The sequence below is a fragment of the Sorex araneus genome, chromosome 1 (genome assembly GCF_027595985.1).
Source record: "Sorex araneus isolate mSorAra2 chromosome 1, mSorAra2.pri, whole genome shotgun sequence".
Taxonomy (NCBI): Eukaryota; Metazoa; Chordata; class Mammalia; order Eulipotyphla; family Soricidae; genus Sorex; species Sorex araneus.
Window position 1 is genome coordinate 23,388,664 of NC_073302.1, and position 18,589 is coordinate 23,407,252.

At 46.3% G+C, this 18,589-nt stretch overlaps 1 long non-coding RNA gene across 1 annotated transcript; it reads left to right on the plus strand.

Annotated features, from left to right (window-relative positions):
• Positions 1-157: 157 nt before the first annotated feature.
• Positions 158-13,895, plus strand: LOC129399386 (uncharacterized). Its single transcript, XR_008627060.1, has 3 exons — positions 158-996; positions 8,898-9,059; positions 13,384-13,895. It is a non-coding gene; the product is annotated as an uncharacterized LOC129399386 (long non-coding RNA).
• Positions 13,896-18,589: the final 4,694 nt, after the last annotated feature.

The window sequence follows — 18,589 nt, forward strand, 5'->3', positions numbered from 1 at the left end:
CGCGGCGCCGCCGCTTCTGATTTGTCCAGAGGCACTTCCGGCTTGCCGGGGCCGCCCCCCGTGGGTGGGCGGGGTGGGACGCTTGTGCCGGAAGTGACGGAAGTCCCTGCGCTTCCGGCGCGCCTCGTCCGGCTGTGCGGGGCGCTGTGTCGCACGGTCCAGTCCCTGCCCTGGCGATCTTTACGACGTCGTGGCTTCGCTGGTGAAGCGAGTTAGCAGCGACTGGTGGTGTTCAAAGGTTCAGGGTTCTAAAGGTCAGGTCCCTCCTGCTTTGCAAGAGGAAGACAGAGAGGCTCGGCGCTGTTGACCGGCTGGGAGGCCCACCGCGGAGATACTGTTGACGTTTGGAACGGGAAATACTTGGTGTCTTGCAGGGAGATACTTTGGACATTTCGAACCGGAAAATACTTTGTTTCCTGCATTGTTCGCAGTTTTTAGTAGCTCCCCAGAGTCTACACACCAGATGCCAGAAATACCACAACCACGACCATGGCCCAAAAAAAAAAAAATCTCCAGGTTGTTGACATATGTGTTCTGAGGGTTGGCAGAAGACCAAAAAAAAAAAAAAAAAAGATACACGTTGCTTAGTTAAATCGGAATTTCAGAAAAACGAATTGTTTACTAGTAGACTGTCCCAAGTATGATTGTGGGACTAGGCAACAACTTGAGGGACTTTTACCTTAAGTAAATTGGAAATCTGAATTTCAGAAAAATGAATTGTTTTTCAATGCACTGTCCCGAATATGATGTGGCACTATATACCAGCACGAAGAACTTTGACCTCAAGTAAATTGTAGTTACCATTTTCTGCAGCAGTGTTTGTTCAGTTTCTACTAGGAGTTAAGACACTGTTCTTCACACGGGGGTCATGGTATTGAGCAAGGTTGATAAACTCTTCCATTTCAGAGAGTGGCTATCCTGGTGGATGGTGGCAAGCAAATAAACTTTAAGATGCCATAGATTGAGGAAACGAAACAAGGAGAGATAGAATAAGAGGTAAGGTATTTGCACTGCATGTGACTGACCTGGCTTATCAGTAAATGCAACCCCAGTTACAAATTTTTGTTAACACTCCTAGTAATAGACTCTCTTCAGATTTCCTGATATATGCCGACTTTATCTATTTTTATTTTAGTTTGGTTTTGGGTTTTGTTTGTTTGGATATTTTTTTATTGGGGCCACACCCAGCGGTGCTCAGAGCTTACTCCTGTCTCTGCATTCAGGCATCACTTCTGGCAGGATCAAGGGACCATATAAGCTGCCGGGGATCAAACTTGGGTTGGCTGTGTGCAAGACAAATGCATCACCCACTGTACTATCACTGTACTTTTTCTTAGATTAATTTTTTAAATTGTAGTTTAGATAATATGGTTTACAAAAGTGTTAAGCATTTTTGGTTTTGATATATAAAGTTCCTGCACCTTCAGCACCACCAAAGTGTCTAAGACCTTCCACCACTATCCTTGTATAAGTCCCTTCCAGTCTGCCTCTATATTTCCTTCCTACCCCAGTTCCCATACTACTTTTAAAAAAATGTAAAGCTGCTACTTCCTTATGTCTTCTCAGACGTCCAGTTGGAGAATGATGAGGGAAAGGAAGATTCCAACTAGAATAGCTCCATTTCACCGTTCACCACTCTTAACTGTTTGACCATCTGGTACTTGTGCAAAGAATTTCTATTACAATTTCCCACTCCTCTCACCTTTTTAATTTAGGGTTGGCAGAAAATCACACATTACACAGTAGAATCCTAGCACTTTCTTTTTAAAATTTTTAAATTTTTTGCTTTTTGGGTCACACTCAGCGATGCTCAAGAGTTACTCTTGGCTCTGCACTCAGGAATTACTCCTGGTGGTGCCTGGGGGACCATATGGAGTGCCAGGGACCAGGGACTGACCGAACCCGGGTCAGCTGCATGCAAGGCAACCGCCCTATCGGCTGTGCTATGGCTCCAGCCCCATAATCCTAGTACTTTCTTTAAGATTAAAGATATTGTAGTTTGCAATAGAGGTATTGAGTGGCTACAACATCCAACAGGAGAAAGAATAAAAGGGAATGCCCTGCTGCAGAGGCAGGGTGGGGTGGTGTGGGTTGAGGTTGGGGTGGTGGGAGGGATACTGGAAACATTGGTGGAGGAGAATGGGCACTGGTGGAGGGATGTAAATGAAATGCAAACATGAAAGTTCACAAGTTTGTAACTGTACCTCATGGTGATTCACTAATAAAAATTTTTTTAAAAGATTATCTATATCTACTAGTATTGGGAGGCAATATTTTTGGTCTACTTATTTGGACACCAACAGATCGCCCAGATAATATCTTGTGTGAAATTTTCCAGAATTCATTATGGAGGTCTCTCATTATGGTCTCATCCTGGTCCTTGATCTGCAGGTTCCTAGGCGACTATATGTTGATTCCAATTTATCCACCAGAGGGTGCTATACCACAATCTCTTACAGATGTTTGCTGGCTTAACACAATTTGATTTTTCTGTTGGTTTGGGGGCCTTACCGAGTGATGCTCAGGGGTTACACCTGGCTCTGCACTTAGGAATTATTCCTATTGGTGCTTGGAGAACCATATGGGATGCTGGGGATCGAACCCTGGCTGACTGTGCAAGGCAAGCACCTTATCTGCTATACTATCACCCTAAAAACCACAACTTTAGGCAGTTTCCACTTTACTTCACTTTTTTTTATTCTTTTTGGGTCACACCCAGAGATGCTCAGACGTTACTCCAGGTTCTGAACTGAGGAATGACTCCTGGCGGTTCTCGGGGGACCACATGGGATGCTGGGGATTGAACCCGGTCGGCTGTGTGCAAGGCAAACGCCCTACCTGTTGTGCTATTGCTCCAGCCCCTCACTTTCATTTAAAAAAAATATTTGGTATCAGGTTGCAGTGCTTATGTATATTATCTATACATACCTATACCCCTATCTATACCCCTTGCTGACTTCCCAAGCCAATCACCATTTCTTAACCTTTCCTCGCCTTTTCCTCCTAACCTTCAGACAACTTTAGTTTGATTGTCAATGAAGACTTCTTTATTTTTATTTTGTTTTATTCATCAATTTTATCTCTTTTTCACTCAGGCATCTCTCCTGGTCAGTCTCAGGGTACTGTATGGGGTGCTAGCGACAGCCGGGTCAGCAACCTGCAAAGCAAGCACCTTACCCACTGTACTATCTCTCTGGCCCCCATCAGGCACCTGTGTTAAGTAGCACACCTAGACTGGATGGGAAAATATGAGGTCCTACTGCATGCAGTGCTCACGGAACATGCATCTTCTTTTAGTTCTTCCCAGTCTGTAAGAATTCGGGCTAAGGAAGAGGCTTGAGGAATGCTGAATTCTGGATCCATGGCACAGAGTAGTCAAGGGGTAGACTTGTTGGACGTGTGCAAAGATTCATCTGTCAGAATTCTCCAGATCCCAGATACCCCAGCAAGTCAGCACAGCTTCTGGGCACCCTGAGGCAGAGAGTTAGATGCCTTGGGTGCAGGAGAAGTGGGAGAGGAAAAGCGTGCACACGTTGGCCAAGGAGCATGGTGGCAGGACTCACAAAACACAATACTGGCCAGAAATGGAGTAGAGAATAAGTGAGAGTTTATGGATTGAATGGCTGTGACTGAAGTATACAAGTATCAAAGCTTATTGTCAGGAGATGGGCAATAAGGATCCCACCACTGGTCACACCCGGCCAAGAGTCTTATGTGCAGAAAAGTTCAGAAAATAGGATTTGCTCTTCCACAGTCTGTGGTGGTCTAATTGCTCTGGTGTCTTATGACAAGGAGAGACTTAAGAAAACAATTTTCAAGGGTTGTAATATATTCATTGAAATCACCTGCCTGCCTGATTGCAACACAGTAGCTAGACTGCCCCCCCACCCCCCTCCCCAGCCCACCCCCGGAAGATAGGGTTTCCTTGGGGAAGTGGCACAGCCTGAAAGTTTGTTTCCCAAGAAGCCAGGATGCATAACGGGCAAATAATGACTGCAACGGACCCCAGTATTGTTTTAATGTGAGAATTAAAGAATTCTTGTGAAGAATTTTTGAGCAAATCCTCACCACGATTTTTTGGTTTTTTTTGAGTGAAAATAGCAAGAAAGAGACTGGAGAGACAGTCCCAAAGGGAAGGCATAGGGCTGTCAACAGTGACTCTGGTTCCATGTCTTGCAGCACAGAGAGTCCCCTGAGCACCTCTAGGGATCACTTCTGAGCACAGAACTATAAGGAATTGCTCCCTGAGCACCGCGGTATGTGGTCCAAAACCCAGAAGCAGGAACAGCAAGAGAGTCGGAAGGAGTGACTGGTAGCACAAGATGGAGAGCAGGGATGAAGACAAAGGAAATCTCTTCCAAAGGCAGAGCAAATGATCCTCTCAGGGAGAATCTTGGCGGTCACCAACACCACCGAATATCACCAGCATCCCTGATTCTGGATCGTCGATGGAGGTCAGAACTCTGGATTCCTTCTCTCACTTGAGTGAAACGTGATACTCCAAGCATGGCTCTTTCAATTCCTCTTTGGGAGGAACCCAAATAGCGTTCTCATCCTGTTTTCATAGGGCCCAGGTCTCAGAAGTGTATATTAGCGCAGAAAGAACGTGGAATCGAAAAGATGTTCCCAGAGCCGGAGGTTTTTTTATTCTCTTAACCACTTCTTCGACACTCTTGAAGGCGTTCCAAGCCGCTCTTCCTCCTGCACAATTCTGGCGCCAAGTCATTTGTCATGTTGAGTTCTCGACCCAGGTACACATAACTGCTGCATTTGGAGATGTTCATCCCGTTGAGAGCAAATGGAATGTCAGGGACTAGTCCGTTTCTCATGAACATTTTCTTCATGAGATTCAGCTGCAGCGTGGGTGTTTGTCAGCGTGCAGATGCTATTCATAACCAGCAATACAAAACAAATTGTCTAGCATTGCCTTTTCAGCAGGTCTGAGTGTTGGGGGGAAATTCCAAATAATAAGGGTGGGACTGGTGTTGAAATACGGAATGGAACCAAAGTAGAGAGACAGTAATGTGGAAATTATCTGCCATTCAGGCAGGAGTAAGGTTGGGATGGGGAGTATACTATTTGGTAGAAAATGTGCACGGGTAAAGGGATTGATGTTTGGTCATTGTATGACTGAGACTCAAAGATGAAAGCTTTGTAACTGTTCTCACGGTGATTCAGTAAATAATTTTTAAAAAATAGATTCTGGGGGCTGGAGCGATAGCACAGCAGGTAGGGCATTTGCCTTGCATGCGGCCGACCCAGATTTGATTTCCAGCATCCTATATGGTCACCCGAGCACCACCAGGAGTAATTCCTGAGTGCAGAGCCAGGAGTAACCCCTGAGTATCACTGGGTGTGACCCAAGAAGAAAAAAAAAGATTCTGACTCTACTATTTCAAGGTGTGCCCCAGAAATTGTAAATGGGCATAACTTTTTATGATGAAAAAGTACTATAATAAGCTGGAAGTCAGCTGTAGGGCACCTGGTTCTTCATCCCAGATCCTGTTGGTGTGAACCAGCAGATGATGGTGTCTCCATCTTCATTGTTCTTTGTCTCTGGGGGATTTTAATGTCTAAAACTTATTAACACCTTCAATAAAAACATTATGTGAGTCTTACACAGAACAGATATCATTTCAAGGAGATAGTGATCTCTGCATAAGATAACTTTTTGTTTTATTTTGGCTTTGGGTCACACCTGGCTACAGTCAGGGATCACTGTAGTGCATGTGAGACCACATGAGGTTAGGTGTCGGGATCAGACCCGCTGTTCCATCTCTCCAGGAGAGCTAAGAGTTAAGAGAACATTCTTTTACCAAACAGGTGACTCATGTTTTATGTAATTATAACTTGACTTATTTGCACCTCACCCTGACACAGTCATTTACCTATCTTACTTTCTTTCACTGCATGAGGTTCTTTTTCTTCTTTCTGATTTCCTAAATGAAGGTATTTTGTTTTAGCATCTTCTTTTGATAATTATCCTGGTTTGTTCAACAAAGACAAGCATGAACTGGATTGCTTTGGTGCAGGAGAAAAGTAATGCTCTCTCCCTTCTTCGCCCACTCTACGACCTCCCACCCACCCCCACCCTCAATGTTCAATTCTCCTGCTCTTCCCATCACACATATAAGTAGCCTCCCAGCTTCTTCATGGTCTTCAATGAGAAAGTAAACATTATTTTCATATATTTGCATTGTAAAGTAAACCGAGAGCGCAGGATTTATTTGTTTATTATCAGTTAAAATTATCCAGTGAAAGTCAATGAATTCTCCTGGTTTGTTCAACAAAGACAAGCATGAACTTATTAAGTTTTTTCTTATAGTTTAGGTAACAAGGTTACAATAGTATTAAAGTTCATTGCATTGATTGTACAGTTACTGCAACCCACCACTCCAAAAGTGCCTGAATAAATTCCTTTCAGAGAAAATTGGCGTGCTGGAGGCTGTAGGATATCATTGGTTTGTCCTTTCTCCCTTGCCACAAAGAGTTTAGCTTTATCTGGTAATAATCTCTAAACATTTTAAGACAACATTGGTATGTCCTGTTCCCCTTGCCACAGGAAGCTTAGATTTATCACAAATGCTCCCGAGGCACTTCCATTCCACTGCGTTTATCTGTAAACTTCTCTCCATGCTTTCTTCCCCAACCGGTCTATCACCTTTTCCCCCTAATCAGACTCTGTTAACTTGTAAGGTCAGATTCACAGAAATCTATGATTTTATATGTCTGAGTGAAATATTGTCTTTCTCCTCTTTATGTCTTTTGAATAGTTTAAAGCAATGTCCTTTTTGTATGTACAAAGGAAGACAATCAATATTATGCTTTATAACTTGGGATTTAATTGGCTTCGAATATTATTCACTCCTGGGCATCTGCTTTCTCGACTTAAGCCTCAGTTGCCCTTAGTTCCTAGCACCCCAAAAGCAGGGTCCCAATGAGGGACTGAAGGGACCCAGGGCAAGCTGTGAGCTGCCCTGGCATCTATATGTGCTAGGCCAAAGCGCCACGATTCTTAAGTATAAGAATTTGATCATGGACAAATGCTGTCATGATCCAAAAGCAACAACGAGACTAGGATCCTGCTAAGGATAGGAAAGATTAATCTGGCCTGAGCACTATAGTCTGAGACCAAGAAGACCCCAGGAGAGCAATTCTATAAGCTGAATGTATCTCTTACTATGTCCATACAAAATGATTAATATTATGAATGCTTATATGTTAGCTGGACAAGGAGAGGAGAAACACACCCATGGGATTCCGCCCTTGGGTGGGTCGTCCTGCTGAAAGAGAATCTGTCCTAGAAGCAGCATCCCCTGAGGGAAAGAACTTACCCCTATTGACTGTGACCACACCTATGTGTAAGCCCCAACCCCTCGTGCTGGGGGATTTAACTAGGCTGTAAGAGTGGGCTGTGTGTGGGCCAGATCCGGAGAAGCCAGATCCAGATCCAGATCCAGAGGAGAAGGAGAATGAAGTAGCATGGGGGAGGAAGAGGCAGGAGGAGAATCAGAGGAGAATGGAGATGGGAATGGAATAAACTGTAAGTGAGACCAACCAGCCTGGCTCCCGTTCCTTCCTTCGCCTCCTCGTCACCATCAACCTCCCTGGGGTGGGGCAAGTGGCTCGACTACCGAACTTGGGCGGCCGGGGAGAGATAGAACCCTGCTGCCCGGTGTGCCCCTTTTATTGTGTTTACACAGGAGGCCCCTTCAGGAAGATTTGCTTGCATTTTATTAGAACTGAAGGCAGACTCTGTATTTAAATTTGCCTTCTTTTCATTGCAAATTCCTGTTCATCAAAATACTGCATCAGGTCTCAGAGTGATAGTACAATGGGTAGGGCACTTGCCTTGCACACAGCCAACTGGGGTTTGATCACCTGCCTCCCATATGGTTCCCCGAGGAGTATAGAGCCAGGAGTCAACCCTGAGCATTGCCAAGTATGACCCCCAAACAACAAACAAAAACACTGCATCTAAAAATATATTTAGGGGCCAGAGCGATAGCACAGTGGGTAGGGCATTTGCCTTGCACACGGCTGACCCGGGTCCGATCCCCGGCATCTCATATGGTCCCCCAAGCACTGCCAGGAGTAATTCCTGAGTGCGAAGCCAGGAGTAACCCCTGAGCATTGCTGGGTGTGACCCAAAAAGAAAAAAAAATAAAATAAAATAAAATAAAATAAAAATATATTTAATGTTAGCGGTAGCACAGCCAGTAAGGCGTTTGCCTTACACGCGGCCGACTTGGGTTTGATTCTTCTGTCCCTCTCAGAGAGCCCGGCAAGCTACCGAGAGTATCCCGCCTGCATGGCAGAGCCTGGCAAGCTGCCTGCGGTGCATTCTATATGCCAAAAACAGTAACAACAAGTCTCACAATGGAGAGTTACTGGTGGCCGCTCGAGCAAATCGATGAACAATGGGACCACAGTCCTACAGTGCTAAGGATAAAACAAATTGCCACTTACAACATCTGAATTCTATGTCACTAGTAACTTCAACCTGAATAAAAAGAAAAATCTAAACCAGCTCTTCCAGCCTGAGTTCTCCCCTGACACATATTTCGCTTGCTTGTCTTGGTGTTTCTTTGCTTGCTTATCATCACTCTGGAGATGGCCGTATTCTCTTTCAATCATGTACTTCTCCCTTTCTCTCCCTCGCATCTTTCTAAATAAGTTTCAACAAAAAATATCTTGCCTCACCAAAAAAAAGAAAGAAAAAGATAAGAAAAGGAAATTCTGAACATAATTTGCCATCACCAAAAATTCATTTGGTTTAAGACAAACTAAAGAAAATTTGGGACAGATTTCAATGTGAAGAGCTAGAGTAGATTGGATGTGTCTCTGAACTCAGGGATAAATTTCTCATCTTTTTTTCTTTTTCTTTTCACCCACAGAAGAGGTGGGTGAATAAGGAAAACATAGGCATGTGCAACATGGGAGAACGGAGCATGATTCAGCATTGGCAAAAAGCGGAAGTGATTCCACACACCACATGGATCAACCTGGAGATCATGACTAAGTGAAATCGACACTGTTTCTGAGTTCACTTAGACAAGGTATCAAAAGCAGGACAGAGAGAGAGAGTACAGGGGTGAGGAGAGACACAGCAGTTGCTAAGGTGCTTTCCTTACGTGCAACCGACCCCAGCTTTATTCCAGGACCACATATGGTCCCTCAAGCCCAATTTATAATGACCCCTCACCACAGAGCCAGAAGTAAGTCCTGAGCACTGCTGGGAGTGGCTCCAAAACAAGAGCAAAAGGGTATCTAAGGTTCTCAGATTTGGGCTGGAGTAGTAGCACAAAGGGTAAGGCACTTGCCTTGCATGCTGCTGACCCCAGTTCAATCCCTGGCACCCCATAAGGTCCCCCCAAGCACTGCCAGGAGTTATTTCTGAGCACAGAGTTTGGAGTAACCCCTGAGCATCATCTGATGTAGCCCCCCCTTAAAAAAAATAATAAAGTTGTCAAACTCATAGAAACAGAAAGTAAGTATGGTTGCTAGAGTTTGGGAGAGGAAAAGTTCAATGTATAAAGAGTTTCAGTTTTGCAGGAGAAAGAAAATCTAGGGGATGAAGAGGCAATACCACAGGCCCATGCTTTGCAGGGGACTGAACCTGGTGACTAACCCGGGTTCAGCCCCTGGCAGTCCATATGATCCTCTGGTTTTTCCATTGTTAAGTTACATTTTTCATTTTGATAAGTAATGGTGGACATACTGCTATGCTTTTTCTGTTCCTCATCAAATGTTCACCTGCTCACAATTCAACTATTTTTTACTGGATCAATTATTAAAATAATGGAAGCAGAAAAAGATGACTGATTCCATGGTTCCATATACTAGTTGACATTCAGCTCTAAGGAAGATCTTTTACTTATCTCTACATTTATGAATTCGTGGTAAGTTATTTTACAGGTGAGAAAATAGGTTGATTCCATTAATGTATTATTACTATTCATTGTATGGGTACTAATACTCACTGTCACTGTCATCCCATTGCTCATCGATTTGTTCAAGGAGGCACCAGTAACATCTCTCATTGAGAGACTTATTGTTACTGTTTTTGGCATATCCAATACGCACGGGTAGCTTGCCAGGCTCTGCCGCTTGGGCTCCAAACTCTCAGTAGCTTGCCAGGCTCTCCGAGAGGGGCGGAGGAATCTAACTCCGGTCGGCCGCGTGAAAGGCGAACGCCCAACCGCTGTGCTATTGCTCCAGCCCACTAATACTCTAATGACATTTATTTTGGTGTTCAAATTAGAAAGTCTGACTAATGCTTGCTCCTTTTGATGTCGATGGGCCCCACGGGTGACTTACGTGAAGCGGGGAGGAGAAAGACGGTCACTTTCTCTCCAACCGCCTCAAACACCCGGGACCCAGGGTTACTGAGTTCTTGTCTCACTCTCGGAAAAGAATTTCAGGAGTAGACAAGCAGTGAAGTAGCAGATTTTATTTAGAAGGTCTTAGGGAAGGAGGAAGGGATAAGTGGAAAAGAAAAACCAGTAGGAGTAACACACTCAAGAAAAAACGCGGGCTCCTCCGAAGATGGATAGAGCTCTACACACATCCTAGTACTGGACACAAAAGCATGAAAGTACACATCACAAGGGGGGGAGATGCGGGCGACACATGTGCTCAGGCACCACATGTGCTCGGCCACATGGCACAAGCAGCACATGGGCTCAGGCAGCATATGCGCGCCCTTCCTTTGTTCAAGGTGTCTTTTATAGGGTTTCTTCAACCTGCCCCCACCCACATGGGGCTTCTTTCCAGGTAAAAGTTTGTTGCTAAGGTTACCAGGGAGGTTGGGAGTGGTGATGGCCTTCTTTGGGGAACCTCCTGGGGAGGGGTCCAACCTCCTCAGGGTCTGCTGAAGGTCTTATCAGGTCCATTTCCTATATCCACAGGGTGGGTCAGTCTCAGGATTCTCCTCCCCAGAGACTTTGATAATCTAAGTTTCATTGCCAGGGGCCTTTCCCTATCTACCTGCCTACATCACTTTCACATAATTCTTGTCCTTTCTCATGACCCCCATCATTACTTGTCCTCAGTATATTTTGCACATTTCCTTACCTACAAAACATCTTTCCAACAGTTCTTCAGTGTTGAAAACAGTGTGATGTGATTGATGCCTTCTCATCTCGGTCAATCCAATAACATCATCATACTTGATCTTCTGCGCTTGCACCATCAGGTCCTCAATGGATGCTTCCAATGCCAGCGTATGTGCGTTAAAAGTGCAGAGTCATTTTAGTCCTTCTTTGTTTTGGCAGCCTAGTTCAGCCCTGAGATTTTAGCAGCCTCTCCCTACTCATCCTTCTCAACGTTGCCATATTGGGGGCTCTTCCAGGGTCAGGAGAATGAGGCCCATTTTTGTTACTGTTTCTGGCATATCAAATACACCATGGGTAACTTGCCAGGCTCTGCCGTACAAGTGGCATGTTGTAATGATCTACACGCTGACAAACACACCACACACCTTGTGCATGGACATGCTGCTCATGTACAGAAAGTACTGACCAGATTGACACAGTCAATTCAGGGAGTCCAACCTTGCACCTGTCTGCATCTCTGGGCAGTAACATTGGTTTGCTCTTCACTGTTTAGGGCTGTTGCCACCCCCTTGCTACGATGAGGTAGTGAACCATCGAGGGGGAAAGGTCAGGTGGAAAGGTCGAACTGCAACTGAATCTCACGAAGATAATGTTCATGAGAAACGGACTAGTTCCTGACGTTCCATTTGCTCTCAATGGAACGAACATCTCTGAATGCAGCAGTTATGTGTATCTAGGTTGAGAACTCAACATGACAAACGACTTGGCGCCAGAACTGTGCAGGAGGAAGTGAGTGTTGTGGAACATCTTCAAGAGCATTGAAGAAGTTGTTAAGAGGACGAAGAACCTCTGGCTCTGGGCACATCTTTTCGACTCCACCGTTCTTCCTGCAGTAGCATATGCCTCAGAGACCTGGGCCCTACAAAAGCAGTTTAAGAACTCTATTCGGGTCCTCCAAAGAGGAATCGAAAAAGCTACTCTTGGAGTATCACATTTCACTCAAGTGAGAGAAGGAATCTGGAGTTCCGACCTCTGTCCACAATTGAGAATCAGGGACACTGTCTCATTTGCCAAGGCGTCGAAAATCAGATGGGCTGGACATATAATTTGATTTGGAGATTACCGCTGGACTAGAGCCATTACCAACTGAATTCCATGGGACGTAAAAAGAATGCCTGGCCGCCCACCTACAAGCTGGTCAGACTTCTTTGTCGAGATCCTGAACGAATGGTTTGAGGCTCTTCATGTTCCTGGAGCAAGCAGACGCCAGTGGGCTACACTAGCTTTAGTTTAAAGTCTCTGGATCTTGGCCGCTGATGATATTACATGGCGCTGGGGGCAGTTTGTGGATGTGACTGCCAAGCTGCTGGAAAACTGGGGAGCTGGGAGGAGGAGGCCCCGTCCTGATCCAAGCAGCCTTGGAGATGTCAGTCACGGGTCCTGCATTACCTGGGTTTTTCTGCAGGTTCCCTCTTGGTCAAGGCTCAACCGAACATGTGGAGGGTGGCTTTGAGCATGGAGGCAGTTGGGTTCTGGAGATTTTCAGCTGCCAGGGTTCTGCTTGGGGTGGGGAGGGAAACTCAACCCGTCCCCTTCTGATGTGCCCTGATGAAGACAGCCTGGTGCGGGGTCAGGACATTCTGTGTGAGAGTGACTTTCTAAGACATTCAGCTTCTCATACATCAGAAGCAACATTCTGAACATACAGTTATCCTTAAGTATGACCATCCTTAAATTTGTTCTTACCTAAAGACAGATTCCATCTTACCTATACTAGAGGGGAAAAAAATGGAACCGTGAAAAGTTCAGAACCTTATAGCAAGCTAATTTAGATTCAACTCTCAATCCTGCTACAGACCGTGGTTTATCTAAGTTACCTTACTTATTTGAACTTCCACTTCAGGGCCAGGGAGGTAGCTTAGTGGTCAGTGACCTAGTATACCCGGGAACCTGCGTTCCATCCCCAATGCCTCAGAACCCTGGAGACCCCCAGCACCACATCACAGGGCTGAGAATGAAAACCTCCAGCCCAGGTGGTTCCCGGTGGTCCTCCTGAGCACTGCTTGGGAGTCCTTTCCCCACAAAGGAAAAAAAGAAAGACCTCAATTTTTTTCAACTTTAAGAGTTGCGCTAATATATGCTTTTGAAGGGAGGTAGACTATAACACCCCCAAATAGGACCCTTATGTACAATAATTACTTGATACTGTTTATTTTTAAGAAGTAAGAGATACAGGAAAAGCTCTGAAACCCCAAGAAAAAGTTATACTTTTGTTTTGTAAAGGACACAATTACAAAATTCTAAGTGTCTCCTTCCTCTTTTCCAGAAAGAAGAGTCTGAAAACTCTTGTCAACGGAGAAGGCAGCCATTTGTGTCTGCATAAGAGCTAGAACCCCATTCATTTCATGTGAAATTATTCTGTGATTATTTTGCCTTAAAGGTAACTAGACTAGAGTTCATGAAACTTAAGTCAGAGGACTGAATTGAAGAAGGTAATTTGCAATAAAGCAAAGTGAAGAAAAGTCTCCCCAACCCCCAGCCTCCAGCCTAACCCACCCCAGACCCTTCATCCCACATTTGGACTCTCTCTAGACAATGATACAGGAGCCAGGATCATTGCTGTTCACCGTGACTTGGCAAATTTCAGTCCTAAGTCTAGCTGAGTCATCATAGTGCAAAAAAAAAAAATCTTAATCTCATGTGGACAAAAGATTATGTTTAGGGTGGTGTGGTCCAAACCTTATCCATACCCTCCATTTAATGCCAAGTGAGTAAGTCTTAGGTGTACTTTGCTCTTGAAACTTTATTTCTAGGATACTTGCTTGGAAAAATGTTCCATATCTGCATTTTATTAGTTTTTCTAAGATCCCAAAGCAGATGACTCACCTTTGATGTTTTGTCTGTCATAGTCCTGACCAAAAATAAAAGCACTTTGTTCGCAATGATGTACATTGTATTTCAGTGTTTCAAAGCAAAAGCAACCACAAGGTTAGAGAACAGGGAAGGAGGGAGCTGGTTGTTCCTTGTAGGCGCTTTGTATCCATATCAGACTCTGCACAATAATCCTGTTTCACCACCCGTTGGCCATGGCAGATGGTTCCTGAACGTCTCCACACATGCCAGATTGCTTGAGGACTTTCGCTTCAGGGTAGTGGAGCTGCTGTAACTCTACTGTCCCCATGAGGGAGGCAAGTCTCAGGCGTGTGGTGATGCCACGGAAGTAGCCAGAAGAACGGGATATAGCAGGTCTTTATTCCGACACACCCTGAAGCCCATTCAACTCTGCACTTTGTAGGAATTAGTAAATCTCTCTTATTCTTAAAGCCAGTATGAGTCATCCAAGAAAAAAATACCTTCAGTCATGCAATTAGGGGCAAGAGTGCAACTCTGGATAAAGTCAGGCAGCAGTGCTTGGGAGTAGTGGAACATAGTTCATTCAAAATTGCTATTTCTTTGGACCAATGTAGTTGAATATTAACAATTTTATAGGATTCAACCTTCAGTGTATCACTGTGTAAAAGTCATCCCATTGATCACCGATTCACTCGAGTGGGCGCCAGTCACATCTCCATTCGTCCTTGCTCTGAGATTTTAGCAGCCTCTCTTTACTCATTCTTCCCAGCGATGGCGCACTAGAGCCTCTTGCAGGGTAAGGGGAATGAGACCCATCACTGTTACTGTATTTGGCATATCGAATACACCACGGAGAGCTTGCCAGGTTCTGCTATGTTTGCCAGGCTCTGCCGTGAGACTCAAACTTATCTGCTAAAAAATACATATTTTCAAGCATCTCACTTTTGGTACTCCATCTTGTAGGAATAGGGGATTAGCATGCAAAGCTCTTCACAGAGTCACACGTAACACAACACCAGTGACAAAGTAAAATAAGACAAGAAAGAGCATTAGGGTTGCGGAATAACTTATGGTACATCCAAATTATGGACAATTAACCAATAACTATTTAACAAGTTATAGTTCTGTTTGGACTAGAGCAATAGCACAGCGGGTAAGGCGTTTACCTTGCACTCGGCCAACCCGGGTTTGATTCCTCCATCCCTCTCGGAGAGCCCAACAAGCTACCGAGAGTATCCCACCCACACGGTAGAGCCTGAACAAGCTACCTGTGGCGTATTCGATATGCCAAAAAGAGTAACATTTGTGCCTGCTCGAGCAAATGGTGCCTGCTCGAGCAAAATTGATGAACAATGGGATGACAGTGCTACAGTGCTACAGTTCTGTTTACCAAGAGAGATATCCACAATAACAAATTCGAAAAGCAAAAACTTGAGTATCTTTTTAAAGGGTCCCCTTTTAGGAGGGTATACTTAGCCGCGCTGTTCAAGGGATTACTCCTGGATCTGTGCTCAGGGATCACTCCTGGTGGAGCTTTGGGGATCCTATAAATGTTGGGGATTGAATCTGGATCAGTTGCATGCAAGGTAAGTGTATTATCTGCTATACCACCTCTCTAACCCAGCTACATACCGTTTTTATAAAAGCAGAAAAATATACCTCCTATATGTGCACGTCTGATGATTACGGAGAAGAGATTGACAGAGTTGCTATGAGGCTGGTCAGTAAATAGGTTGTGGTCATAAAGTAACACTGATTACACTAAGAAGCAGGCACCTGAGGGACAGAGAAGGAAGCTCGAGGGGAGAGACTATACCTTGCACATATAAGCACCTAATGGCCCTCAGGAAAGTATGGGACTTCCCACACTTAAAAAATTTTTTTTTGGTCAGGGATATGTAGAAAAACATTGAAGATGAGCCATCTGCTTTTGGATCTTAGAAGTGCTTATACACCAATGACCGTGGCCTGGAGAGCACCCTGGGATGAGCCGCTTCCTGAGCATTGCTTGGGAAGACTCTCAAAATTCTAGATTAGGGGGAAATTTGGAGAGTGGCCACATCCAGTGGTGCTCAGGGGTTACTCCTGACTCAGGGATCACTCCTGGTGGTGCTCGGGGGACCATATGAGATGCCGGAGATCAAACTCAGGTCAGCTGCTAATATTTCAGCCCAAAGGGGGATTCTTGAATTAAGAGGTTTAAACATCTTTTCATTGTCCCGTTATTTTATAGAACATGACTGACAAAGATTGGGCTAGGGGTCAGGGGTATAGACAATTAGACACAATGTGTGGGTTCTTGGAACTTTCTTAGCTGGGCAGGGAGGTCCAAAGCTTGCCACTAGGAGCTGATCTTTCATTTCTGTGTTTTGATCTTAGCCAAAAGACCTAGAAGCGATCATTTCTGTGTTTTGAGCTTACTATAGACTTCTCTGCTCATCTAAGCACTTGATATTTCTGAACTCATTTTCTTCTTTAAAAAGACTCCTAAAGGCGGTGGAGCAATAACACAGCAGGTCGCACTCGGCCGACCCGGGTTCGATTCCCAGCATCCCTTATGGTCCCCTGAGCACCACTCAGGAGTAATTCCTAAGTTAAGTGCAAAACCAGGAGTAGCCCCTGAGCATCACAAAAATAAAAAAAAAAGGACCCCTAAATTTTAGGGGTCAGGGAGATAACTCACGGGGCTAGAGCACATGGATGCCAGCAAGTACAAATCAGCCCCTATGTTTTGAGAGGGACCCATTGATTAGACCAAGTCCTGGGGAGGAATCCAGGAAAGGAGCCCTGAAGTGGCAGAGCCGGATGGTCCCCGGTGTCAGGAGCACTCCCTGGAGGAGTCATAGAGGATTCACAGAAGATGGGACCCTAGACTTGGCGTGTGGATGGGAAACAGGTTGGGCAAAAGCATCTGGGAACAGACAGACACAGACACACAGACACGCACGCACGGACACACAACAGACAGACAGACAGACAGACAGACACACACACACACACACACACACACACACACACACACTGTATCTCAGAGTGTGCTCTCTCCTATATGTCTCACCCCTCTCACCCGCCAACCCTTGACCCTGGTGCAGTTCTCCTCCCCGGAGCAGTTCCGCCTGTTCCAAAGCTCCACCCTCTCCTGGGAGGGTCACATATTAGGAAGCCCTGAGTTCCTCGGCTCGCAAAGCCCAGGCGCCGCGGACACCGACGGTCGTAAGTAGGAGGCCCATTGCCCGCTCCGCTGCCCTCCCCTCCCCTCCCCTCCTTCCCCAGCTGAGTTTCTCGATCCCTGGAGTGCGGGGCGTTGACTCCTAGCTCTCGCTCTCCTTCTGCCGAGCACCCGGGGCTGGGAGGGAGCGCGGCGGGGCGCCGGCGGGAAGGCGCCGGGCTGCATCCCCCTGCCTGCTCGCCCGGGGAGGCGGATGCCACTGCAAAACTGGGACGAAGGGAGATAGGGATCGGAATTCGGTGGCGGGCACCGAGGTGGGTGGGGCGAGAGGGTGGGAGTCTGGGCCTGCGCTTGGAACCCCTACCGGCCAGCCTCAGTGCCTGACACTCCCTGGTCGCGCCCTTTCTCGGGAGCGTCAGGATCTGTGGCAGTTGAGAATTCGCTGCGATTCCCTTTTGGTGTTTTTTTTTTTCTTTTTCTTTTTCTTTTTCTTTTTTGAGTGTGCACACCTGGAGGTCTGGAGGGCTGCTCCAGGCTCGGTGCTCCTACGTTGCCCCTGGAGGAGCTGGGACGGTGCCACGCAACAGCGGGGGATCGAACCCGCGGTTCCATCCTGCGCAGCAGGCGCTCCATCCTCTCGAGCTGGCCCCCCAACCCAACGACGGGGAGATACTAGAGGGGAAAGAGCGGAAGGAAGCGCCAGATTGCGGGTCGGAGCGCCCCGACGGCCCCACCAGCTCTGCAGAAGCGCGCCCTGCTGGCTACGGCAGTGCCCTCTCCCGGGTACTGGGCGCGCCACCCGAGGAAATCGCCCAGCGGCTCGGACCCTGCGGCAGGTTCACTCGCGGGCGTCTGGCTGAGGCTCCCACGTGATGCAAAAAAAAAAAAAAAACTGGGTTTTCCCTCGCTCTGGTGTAGCGATAAGTTAAAAGCTCAACAAGAAGAGCCAGGGGGCGCCGGGAAACGGTTAGAAGGCGGCACCGCCGCGTCCTGGTGTCCGAGACTGGCAGAACGCGCAGCTCTACGCGTTTTTCTACACTCCTGAAAAACGTGTGCGGCTTTCTACCGGATCTTTGGAATTCACTTCTTGGGAGGGAAGAAATGAAATGTTTTCATACCAGGGAGCTAATCTATACCTTTGAGAAGACCTTACAGTAGCTGGCCTGAAGTTCATTGTTGGTTAACATTTCTTTCCTTGCCATGGACTTGGCCGACAAAGCCTGTTTTCCCAACTGTGCATTGGCAGTGCTTCTCTTGGGTGCGTTTGTTTGCTTGCTTGCTTGTTTTGTGTCGCACCCGGCAATGCTCAGGCGTTACTCCTGGCTCTGGACTCAGGGATCGATCACTCCTGGCGGTGCTCTGGGCACCATATGGGATGCAGGGATGCTGGGATGCCGGGATCCCGGGTCCACGGCGCGTAAGGCAAGCGCCCTATCCGCTGTGCTATGGCTCCCGCTCCAGTAATGCTTGTCTCGGAGGAAGGCGATACGGATAGAAATGAGGTGGTGCC